At 43.3% G+C, this 11740-nt stretch overlaps 1 non-coding gene across 1 annotated transcript; it reads right to left on the bottom strand.

The window, feature by feature from the left end:
* Positions 1-11282: 11282 nt before the first annotated feature.
* LOC113456614 lies at positions 11283-11393 on the bottom strand. Its single transcript, XR_003377371.1, has one exon. It is a non-coding gene; the product is annotated as a U6 spliceosomal RNA (small nuclear RNA).
* Between the last annotated feature and the right edge of the window lie 347 nt (positions 11394-11740).

Here is an 11740-nt window from a genome sequence, read left to right as displayed (position 1 = left end):
AGATCCACCTGCCCCTACCTCCAGAGCACCAGGATTGGAGATGTGCACCATCTCAATCTGCAGAACACCTAACACTACTATCCTATGCGCATTCTAGTCCATAGCAAAGCCATGCAAAGGACACTCTCCAAATGAGGCCAGGCTTGGGTCGCAGGGCTATTAGTGTTAATGTGTCCTCATTTGTAGTCACTGAGGAGCAAGCCTGGCTCTCCCTGTACCTTCTTTGTGTCCTTTTCACAAATCCCATGCCTCTACCTATCTGATTCTTTGTGATCCTAATGAATCTAATTAACTCTACAAGGGAAAATGAAAATATAGATTTGACTGACACTAGCAAGATGGAGAGTTTAACTAATTAACCTCTTCTTGCTTGAAGCTTGATCTTTGGGTTTCTACTTACAGATTAAAAACCCAACAATTCGCTTCATGAGCCCTCTGCTTGGTTGCTTGGTGATAGTTGCCCCCAAGCCACTGAAGTGACACTTTCAGCTATCATTTTCCCAAATTCTCAGTGATGGCCATCATCACAACTTCCTCTAACAGCCTTAGTGTCCTACCCACATGCTGCTAGCACAGCTGCAGGCCCAAGAACGCCCAATAAACACTTTCCCCCGTTTACATTATCCTGCCTTTTTTGACAAGTCAGGTAAGCACTCAGTGCCAAGTGCGTGAACAAATGGGTAAACTCAAGACATCCATTGTATGCTCAATGTCTTTCCAGTGAGATTTCCCCCTCTTCTGAATTTTAGTTAGGACCATGAGCACTAGCTGAGGCATTTCCATAAGTGCTTGTGACACTAGACAGAGCCAATGTCACAAGCAGTCTTCATTCTGCTTTGCTACTTCATGTATTGTTTCTTGTCCCTTCTCAATGTCTCAGAGGTATTCTGAACATTGTTTCTCTGAGTTGAGTGGCAGTTCCGCCAGGCATCAGCTGGCTTTGCAATCTGTGCCCTTGGGAAGACAGTGATGGGGGTAAAGATTGGCCATCTCAGCCAAGAGATGCTGTCAACCTGTATCAAAAGCATGTTGCAGCCCAAGTGATTTCCTTATGTCAGCCCCGGTGTCATCAAAACAGTCAAATAGAGGCAACAGAGGCAGGCTTTGTTAAACAAGGTAAACTTGCTCAAAGATTAGGCATGACCAGACAGGAATTGTAAGGAAGGAGAAGAGAGCGATTTGTTCCAGCAAAGAATGTAATCCACTACGTTACTGGGATTGCCAACAGATTAAGGATGCTGCTGTCCCAATTGGGTAGGCAGAAGAATGAGGCTCTTTCAGTGATCTGTAGCTCTCAATCCATATTATCCTGACACCAAAGGCATAAGCATTTAATTTTACACCTTCCTGGAGGGCCGGGCAATGGTGGCATACGCCTTTAATCCCAGCACTTGGGGGCAGAGGCAGGCAGATCTCTGTGAGTTCGAGACCAGCCTGGTCTACAGAGCTAGTTCCAGGACAGGCTCCAAAGCCACGGAGAAACCCTGTCTCGAAAAACAAAACAAAACAAAACAAAACAAAAAAAAACAGAAGACACTGGAGCATGCAATGGCTGGTTGCAGGTATAAGGCAGGTATTCTAACTGTCCAGAACAGAAGCAGGGGAGCTAGCCAACCTGAAGAAATAGTTGCCAAGAATCTAAGCACAGTGCTCATTCTCTGCCAAGGCAGCTGGAAACCCAGGAGAAGCCTGACATCCCTGCTAAGGAACGGGTCTTTGCCATCTCTCTCCACTTGTACCGCGAGTCCCACACCCACCCTTTTCTTCCCTCTTGACGAGATATCAGCTCCTGGCTCTTCTGTCTGAAGTCTCTTATCACAATAGAAGTGATTGGTGGTGAATTCAAAACATAGGCATTATTGAATTTCCCCTTGACTTGAAATTCTCCACTAGCCCTCTGTCCTCTCAGCGTACAAGCCAGCCTTCACAGTGACACACAGCATGGCTAATTATCACCACCACTACCTTCCACAATCTGTTTTGCTTCTGTTTCCCCGGGGCCTGCCATGCAGAAAGCACTTAGTAAATGTTTGCTCAGTGAAGAGTAAACGAGGCAGAAGTCCCTTGCAGGTTGGTATGTTAAAATTAGTGTAGTTAACGGTTTCTGAAATGATTCTTAACGACCCGTGATTCCCAATACCTACACATTTATGGGGTCCTCTCGGTGATGGCAGGATCTGTGACTTGCTCCTAAAGCGTCCAATGTTGTGGAGGTGAAAGTATATATCTGAGGAGATGGGAGGGATGGAAGCTCTTGTCCCCATTCTATTATTTCGGAATAAGTGAATTGTCAGGAGGCGGTCACCTCTTTTTGGAAGACCACATGATCAGGAGCTAAGCGCTCTCACTCTCAGGGGAGGGAAGCCTCCGGGCAATGGCCAGCAATAAACCTAAGCCCTCAGTCTTACCATCATAAGGTTTGACCATATTTTGGCATAGACACTACTAGGTGACCTTGACTGCCACAGGTAAGCTAGGCCCCCAGCTAAGCCGTGGCTGACGCTGAGATTGTGAAATGACACATCTGCATTCCCATCAGCCTCTGCACATGCAGTTAGGAGTTGTTAGAAACAGGTTAAAAATCTATGGTTTGAGCTGTGGCCTGTGAGTGCTTGTCCGTAAGTCATCAGTGATCATCTCTATTAAACTCCTTTCTCTCCAGCACCCCCCGCCCCCACACACATACACACCCTAAGGAAGAGGAGAAGGCAGGAAGGGGTTGTCATGGTCAGATAGATGGAATGGTAACTCTATAATTATGAGACGTGGTCAATACAAGGAAGTGTTTTGATCAAGATTCTGCTGCAGTGGAATTTTGCACAGGCCAAGTGTACATTCTTCTGCGTACGTGCCTACCCTTGAGGGACAGATGTGATAGAAACATTCCATTTAGAACTGAGCCCACAGCATGCTCTATTTAAGTCCCTGCAAGCATCACATTTTCCAGTCTCGCTTCAGCCACACCAAACCCTACGACCAATTAGATGAAAAGATGAAGCAATAGACTCCACTTTTTGAAAATTGTAGTTATTAACACATGCTAATTGTGAAGATAAGTGGGATTCGTGTGAATTCCTGTGTGTGACTATATCTTGGAATCATCATATCCCCACGCTCTTTCTACCCTCTCTCTCCTCTTTATTTCCTCTTCTCCCTAGCAATCCCAGTTCCTTAGAATCCTTCTCTTACATTTAGTAGACCTATGTCTGAGTGGAGAAGTGCTGAGCTCACATTTTAAGGAGGACTTGGATGAGGGGAACACATACCACTCCAGCCCATATGGGAAGGCTTATCCCTTGTACCACTCCCTGGGATGTTATGGGTAAGCATCCATGGAGGGAAGGGGGTCAGCTCGATGGGACCACAACTCATCTCTTTCCCTTTCTGTTATAATGATCTCTCAAGTGAGACCTTCATTTATGAATCCCCTTTCTCATTTCTTTTGAATGTTTAAAACTTTGCAAAGTTTCATCGTTTTTCACCCATAGAACTTTCCTCATTAATTCGGTCATATCAATTCATGTATAATAAATACCTGTTCTCCTTTTGCCTTCTTCAGTAGGAACTTTGGGTTGGAAAGTAGTAATGTGTGTTTTAATCAGCACCTAAATCCTCATTACGTAAATTCAAATCTGGGGACCATCATTCTAGAGTACACTTACCATGATGACTATCTGAACATTTAAGTCATTCTCTGATGTCTCCATATATGTATTTTCAATGACACCTCGTCAGTCTACAGATCTGGGAACAACAATGTGAGATTTCTCTTCTTCGCTTCTATTCTGTTGATCTGCTCATCGACCCAGTATGAGTCTTTTGAGCCCTGATTTCATCTTGGGTGTGCAGGCTTCACCTCTTTTAGGAAGGAAGGCGTGTAAGCAAATAATCGTAACCGAGGATAAACATGTCACCGAACCTCCATCAAGCCTTTGAAGCCCAGATGAGGGAGAATTTGACAGTTCTGCCTGAGGCAAATCAGCAAGGTTCACAGAAAAAGTTTGCACACCCTGGATCAGGAAGATGGGGTCAGGCATTCAATTGGCAGAAAGCAAGTTGGAAATGCAAGGGTTTCGAGCAGGAGCTCTCAACCTGTGGGTGAAGACCCGCGGGGAGTGAAATGACATGTTCACAGGGGCCACTGAAGACCGGCTCAAAACAAAGAGATTTATATTATGATTCATAACAGTAGCAAAATTGCAGTTATTAAGTATCAACAAAAATAATTTTATGGTTGGGAATCATCACAGCACGAGGAACTGTTAAAGGGTCACAGTATTAGGAAGGTTGAGAACCACTGGTTTGGAGTCACAAAGGAGTACTTGCAGGCTCTAGAAACAGCTGACCCCTCAAACTTCAAGGTCTGCCAATGCAGTACTAGATAAGACCAGGAGTCTATATTGCTGAAATATGGTAAACACAAGAAAATGCTTTAATAAAGATTCTACTGTAGTTGAATTTTGCACAGGGAAAGTATAAAATTTCCGTCTGGGCTTATCCTTTTCCACACTGGATCTTCCAGTGAAACCTGTCAGCCTCTGAGATCAATATTTCTGTTTCTTCTCCTCAGCCTGTCTCCCAGCTGCTCTTATCAGGATTCTTCAAACAGGGCTTGTATCTTTCTTAGCTCGCACCTGTCAGTGCTTGCAATGGAGGTAAGAGAATGCTGCAAAAATTGGGGAAAATGCTCAGAGGTGCATTTCTTGGCTCTGCGTGCTCACACTCAGAATGTGTGTGTACACATGTGTGCACATGTGCAAATGGCAACAAAGGAGAACCAGGAGGAAAGGCCCTGACAGGGAGCTGCCTTGACAGCTGTCTTTTAGAACAGGGAGTCCATTTAAATATCACAGCTTCTTTTCTTTCTCTTACAGGTAATGAAGCAGTGACCTGGACTTGTCAACAGTTTTTCAGACTCATAAAGCAATAATCACATTTGCAGAAAATGTTCGGTAATTATTAATAGCTGTTTCCAACTTGAACTACCAATTAGAAACTTCCCAGAGAAGCCCAGGACGGTTGTTATCCTCTGCTTAGACTGCGAACAATCAGATTATTCCCAGGGAAAAGCCAAGGTTACCCGAGAGTGGGATAATAGGCAGAGTAAGAAAATGGTGATAATAACAGATATTCATTACATGCAGGTCCAAATTTGGCATCTGGAACAATTAGTTTTCCCTTCTGTGGCAAAAAAAAAAAATGTTCGAGAAATCCAACTTAAAGAAGATAAAGATTCTTTTCAGTTCCTGGTTCCCAGACTAGAGTCCGTGGTCAGTGGATGCATTGCTGTGGGCCATCAGGGAGATAAAGCATCAGGATGGTGGGAGCATGTAGTGGTGGTGACTGTAAGACAGACAATAGAAACACTGTAAACCTTTTAGTGAATGCTCAGACTATCTGATCCCTTAAGATAAGCTCTATCTGCTTATTTCTTCCCTCCTCAAAGTGCCACCAAATGTGACTCCAGCAGTGGATTGTCTACTGATCAGGTCAGAGCATAGTCACCTCTCAAGGACTGAATCCTCCCACTGGGTACCAAACCTTCAACATGGGAGTCTTCTAGGAGGGAGTGCTTCATATCCAAACAATAAAAGAAGTCTGTAATTGATAGAATGAAGATCAGAATCTAAGGTTAATCTAAACTGTTTAAGCAAACTATTTTTTTTTTTTTTGGTTTTTCGAGACAGGGTTTCTCTGTGGCTTTGGAGCCTGTCCTGGAACTAGCTCTGTAGACCAGGCTGGTCTCGAACTCACAGAGATCCGCCTGCCTCTGCCTCCCGAGTGCTGGGATTAAAGGCGCCACCACCGCCCGGCAAGCAAACTATTTTTTATAAAGTTCCCTAGCTATTTCTCTGTGCAACCAAATTTGAGAACCACAATATAGTTTAAACAACAGCAACAACAACAACAAAACCAGAGGCTTAGTCTGTGACGGATTAGGAGTGTTCTCGGTCTGTTGTTAATTATTGTTATACTTGCAAAAAGCAAAACAGGGATTCATTGTTCATCAAACCCATCCCAGGATTAATGGCTCTTGGCATGGCTGGATCTAGGAACTCTAACGAATGTCGTTTGCAGTCTCTCTCCATCTCTCACATCTGCAATTATTCTCAGATGGGTACTTCCCTATCCTGGAAGAAATAGACACTCATGACTTGGAGCCTGCATTCTGTTTTCCTAGCAACTTTGGCAGAATGAGAACAGTTCCACCCAAATTCTCAAGACCAAATCTCCTGGCATGACTGTATCAAACTATAGGACTGTCATTGAGTCCCTTGCTCCACAAAAGAAGGACTCTGATAAACCAGACCAAAATCACACGGCCAAACCCAATCCTAATGTGTGTAGAACATGTTGTGAAAAGAAACAGAGTAACCCCCAAAGGAAGAGCTCTGCCTACTCCAGCCTCAGGGTGAGACGCAGGTCAAGAAAATCCCAAAACAATAGATAGGTATTCTCCACAGATAGACCAAATGTGAATCCCTAAGGCAGGACTGAGACCTGAACCTGGCTTTCCTGAGTGCAGGTTCAGTGCTTGCACTTTTTTTCTGTTATTCTCCGGTAAGATCCTGACCCAAGCAGCCTTACCTTTAGGTATTCTCTGAGACACTGAAACTATCACTTCTGAGCCATGTAAATAGAGTCTGAAACCATATCTCTGAAATTCTAACCCCACGCAATGCTGCTTTTCCTTTGTAGCATAGTTAATATTTTATTGTTGTCCATTCCCATTCTGTCTTCTTAACACAGTTTCTGTAAGACAATTTCCAGATTCCCTTGCAGCTATGCATAAACAGAAACTTTATGCTGAAGGTGATAGAGCCATCATCTCAGATGCCTTGCCACCTGGGTGTTTCCGAACCATTTTTAATGAAGAAATAAAACTAGCTTTTATTTATCTTTCTCTAATTTGTGAATTTTTTGCATACCAACTTACTTGTCCAACAAACCAGGAAGGGCAACTCTAAGGTCATAGACAAAAGAATCATCAAAGACAGTATTTGGTGATAAGAAGGGCCTTCAAACAAGATTTCCACAGGAGGTGTAGGGCATGGAGATGGCAGACTGCTAAGCGTGATTCTGGGCGCTTCTAGCTTTTTGCATCCAAGTTGGGACATGCAGTGGCCTTTTCTGGGGGAAGACAATAATCAGAGCCCTCCTTCAGCTACATGGAGGCAGAATTTGGGCGAGCACCACCAGCTGTCTCTAGCCCTTTTCTCCCTAGGAAAAACATATTCAGAAAAGGCAGGAAACTGAAAACCTTTCTAGGAAGATGTCTCTTCTTCACAGACAGCAGACACATGGCAGTCCTGTGTGCTTTCTGTATTCAACAGAGCTCCACTTCAGGCTTGCACAGTACCCAGGCAGGGGCAGTGTGCTAAGGTTCCAGGGCTGTCCTGCGGGACCCAGAGGGCATAGTTCCAAACACATTCGCTTCAGGTGCGAGGCCCAGTTGGAGACATATCCTGTAGGCACTCAGAGCAATCAAAGACTATTAACTGAATAGAGGCCTGGATTGTGCTGTACCTTACAAGGATTTTTAATGGAAAATGAAGACTTGGCGAGCAAGTTCAGAGTTTGGGGAGCTCTGACCTCAGCAAATGTATCCGCTTCGATACCTTGAAAAACCATCAAGGCTGGATTGTGAGAAAAAGAACAAATCCACCTTCATTCGTTCTGAGAAACAGCTGGAAACTAACGCAAAAATGATTTAAAAAAAACCCTCATATCTTTTCCCTGGTTGCAACTGGTTGAGATGCAGCTCCAGTCAAACTAGTAGAAGGGATCTGCTTTGTTTTGGTGAATAACAAGCACAGGGACTTCTTATATTTAGATAATTGGACTTTGAGACCAGCTAAATCAAGGACTCAGATGGTGTTTTCAGAAATCTCATAATGTTGGCCGATTTTCCTCTACATTAGACCTATTTTAGATGAACCCTGATAAAACACCTATGTGTATCTCCAGAGAGTTACTGTTTTCTTTGGAAGTCAATAGCCGGAGGGATTCTGTCCCCTTGTGTTCGGATAAGGCCTACCAGGTCTCAATGTTCTGGAGGAATGGAAGAAACTGTTCCACAAGGAAAATGACTGGTAGATTTATTTGGGTTTGTGTTGTTTTACTTTGACAAGAAAAGAAAATGGATCATAAACAAAATCAATAACTGTGCCCTGTAATGATGCCCGCTTTCTGCGAGGATGGTTCTAAGTCAGTTGTTCTGAGCCAAGGGTGGTTTGCTTTCCATCCCCAGGGAAATTGGCCATTGTCTGAAGCCAATTTCAGTTGTCACAATTGGAGACAGGTGAACCAGCATTTAGAGAGTGTGGCATGTGGCATCCCTTTTTTTTTATTTTTTTATTTTTTATTTTTGGTTTTTCGAGACAGGGTTTCTCTGTGGCTTTCGAGCCTGTCCTGGAACTAACTCTGTAGACCAGGCTGGTCTCGAACTCACAGAGATCCACCTGCCTCTACCTCCCGAGTGCTGGGATTAAAGGCATGCACCACCATCTCCCAGCTTGTGGCATCCCTTTTAAGGGCCCAACAGTGCACAGTGTACAGCACAGAAAACGGCTGCCGTTGAGACCACTAAGTTGCCCTGGACTATAGGAGCTCCTCCATCGGGAGGTAACCAGACACAGATTGTTTGTCCGCACATTTGACTATGCTGGAAGATGCCAAGAGCTGATGAATGAGGTGGTGGAGATGTCAAGCGTGAGGAGTTGTGTTTGGATCCCCAGAACCAATAAAAAAAAGACTGGGCGAGGTGGTTCATGCCTTTAACCTTATAAAAAGGGAAGGTGAGTAAAAGCCGGAGGATCCCTAAAGGCCATTGTCCAGCCAGTCTAGGCAAATTGGTGAAAGCCCTGTGCACTGAGGAAATCTGTATCAAGAAATAAAGGAAGAGAGTAAGCTAGGAAAAGATACCCAACTTCTACTTCTGGCCTTCACACACATGTGCATGCACGCGAGTGCATGCGCACGCATAAACACACACACACACACATAATACATGAATCTGCATGTATATGTGCAAATAGCTACACTAACAAATTCACATAACATATGCACACACAATACAACAAACACACACAAAATAAAATAAATAAAATATAAAGTAAAAAACCTTCCAATGAGATCAGACCACCTCAGAAGTTTCCATCTCTTAGCTCCTCTTTGGAAGTATATAAGCAAGCCACAAGAATTCTGCAGGGTCCAGGTTATATGTAATTCCTCTAGAAGGCTCCAGAATTTCTCCATGTTTCTCCAAAAACAAAGTAGAACCTGTGCATATTTAAACTGCACATTTTCCTTCTGCTTCTACACATACAGATGCAAAAAAGTGTTTCTGGTGGCCAGTCTGTGGAATCACTGACCTATCAATAGCCTAAGTTTCTTCTAGACCTAACATCTGATTATTCAAGATATCAATTCCTTAAACAGTCAGAATGATCTGGGGCCAAAGGTCTCATAAGAAGAGTCTTCAAGTCCAAGGACCGCCCACCTCCATCCAGGTTTAGTAAGTTGAGCATCCAAACCGCCCAGGCCCCCCCAAAGCCAGCACGTGCAGTAGGATAAAAAACCCATTGCCATTGTTCTTGAGTTCTCTGTAGTCCTCATTGTCCGCTATGTTCAGCAAGTCCGGTTTTATCCCATGCTTTTTCAGACTCAGCCTCAATAAATAAATAAATTAAGAAAAAAAAAAAAACTAGAGACCAACTGCAAAGTAATAAAAAAAAAAAAGAGTCTTCAAGCCCAAGAATCCATCCACTAATTTTCTCATCAATCCATTTATCTAAGAAAAATAAATTACTAATCACTGAATATTTTAACTGATATTAAACTAAGTATAAAACTTATACCATAATTACAAAATGGCATTATTTTGACAACATTGTGTTAAAATATGCTCTGGAAGCCAAGGGTACATGTGGTCTTCTGAGTCACATGTGGGTTGAAGGAAGGTGTCGTTGAAAGTGATGCTTAAGATAGGGGCTGTGTAAACGTTCTCTAGGGAGATGAAGGACATGAAGCAGCATGAGAAATGGCTCCAAGGTGAGCTAGAGGCCAGTGACCAGCATTTCCCAGCTCCTAAGTCTGCACATCATGGGATGAGGTGGGAGCAGAGGGTGCTGGGATTCCTGGCTCTCTTTGGGAGCTGCCTGGGAGTGTAGCTTGGGTCCTGATCAATCTGGCTTGCCATTTCTATCTCTCCAAAAGTGAATAATTTCCTACTCACTTCTGGGGTGACATATTTCTCTCCAAAACCATGATCTGTAAAATTAGATGTCTCAAGCAGCAATTCTCCCAGAAGGCAAGAAGACATGTTCTGAGCCCAGTCTGGAAGATGTGTGTTTCTGTCTTTTGCCAGGAGAGCTGGGCCAAGCCCAGACACCACAATTGCCAGAGACATTTGGGAGGTAATTGTGAGTGTGAAAGACTCTGGGTTCTGGTAATGGATGAGCTTACATCTCTGGTATCTTCAGTATAAAAATAACACAGATAACTAGGAAGGTTAGCCTAACTGTAATAAGGCCCTGTACATTACAGAATCCTAATACGTCATACCAGACAGTTGATAAGCTCTTCTTTTCTTCCTCGGCTTTGAATTTCGTCACTGTTATTGTCCCCAGCCAAGCAGAAATTATTGCTTTCCTTAAAGCCACCATACTGTTTTTGTTTAAATATCTTATTATGTGCAGGGTATGTGTCTGCATGTGCAGGAATGTGCACAAGTGCTATGATGTACATGTAGAAGCCAGAGGACAAGATGAACGGATTGGTTCCCTCATTCTGCCACGTGAGTCTGAGGGATACCAAGTGCAGATTCTCAGGCTTGGTTGCTAACTGTTGAGGTACCGTGTCAATCCACCATACTGTCTCTTTGTTCCATACCTATTTGGGGAATGTTGCACTATTCTTCTGGGACTTTAGCAGGCCAAGTGTACTGTATACAAATGGACATTTTGGCTCAACTTATCTCCTACAAAGGTATATTTTGCATGATCATCCATGGCACTCTACTTTTGAAAGTCTTTATTACAAAGCAGCGCACTTGCTTAATTTGTCCATTTAAGGCTGGTGGTGTAGCTCAACGATAGAGCACTAAGTTAGCACAGCTAAAGCCCTGCATTCTTTCCTAGGACTGAAAACAAAATGCTCATTACTCCTGATGGACTATGAATTCCCCACTATGTATCTAGCATTAATAAGTTAACTTGTTTTGTTTAATTCCATATTTTTAGTTTGTAATTTATGAGTTTTTTCTCTTTTATTGAAATAGAAAGAATATGGAAAGCTTCACATATTTGTGTGTGTGTTATCCTTGCACAGAGACCGGGGTAATCTTCTCTATGTCATTTCAAATTCTGTATTTGGGCTGCCAAAGTGAGCACTACATTACATATTTTTAAAACACATTTGTAAACTAGATGAGTGAATGGATCAACGGAAAAATGAAGGAAGCTGCGAAAGGACCTCAATAGCTGAACTGAACCACATCGTTGTGCTTTGTAGAAGAACCGCAGATCCTGCGGTAGTAAGTCAAAGCTGGGACTCACTTAAGAATCAAGCCTCCTTAGTTTTATCTACTCCAGTTATTTTTTCCTACAATATTCTTCCACGGTTGTGAGAAAGACAATCCCAGGTAATTATCGGGGGGGGGGGGGTGCTTCAGAGGGAGAATGGGGTAAGCCGTGGCTAAGAACCAGGAATCTGAGTGTTATAAAACTGTACAACGAAA

The sequence above is a fragment of the Microtus ochrogaster genome, chromosome 8 (assembly GCF_000317375.1).
Source record: "Microtus ochrogaster isolate Prairie Vole_2 chromosome 8, MicOch1.0, whole genome shotgun sequence".
NCBI lineage: Eukaryota > Metazoa > Chordata > Mammalia > Rodentia > Cricetidae > Microtus > Microtus ochrogaster.
This window is presented reverse-complemented; position numbering and strand designations above follow the sequence as displayed.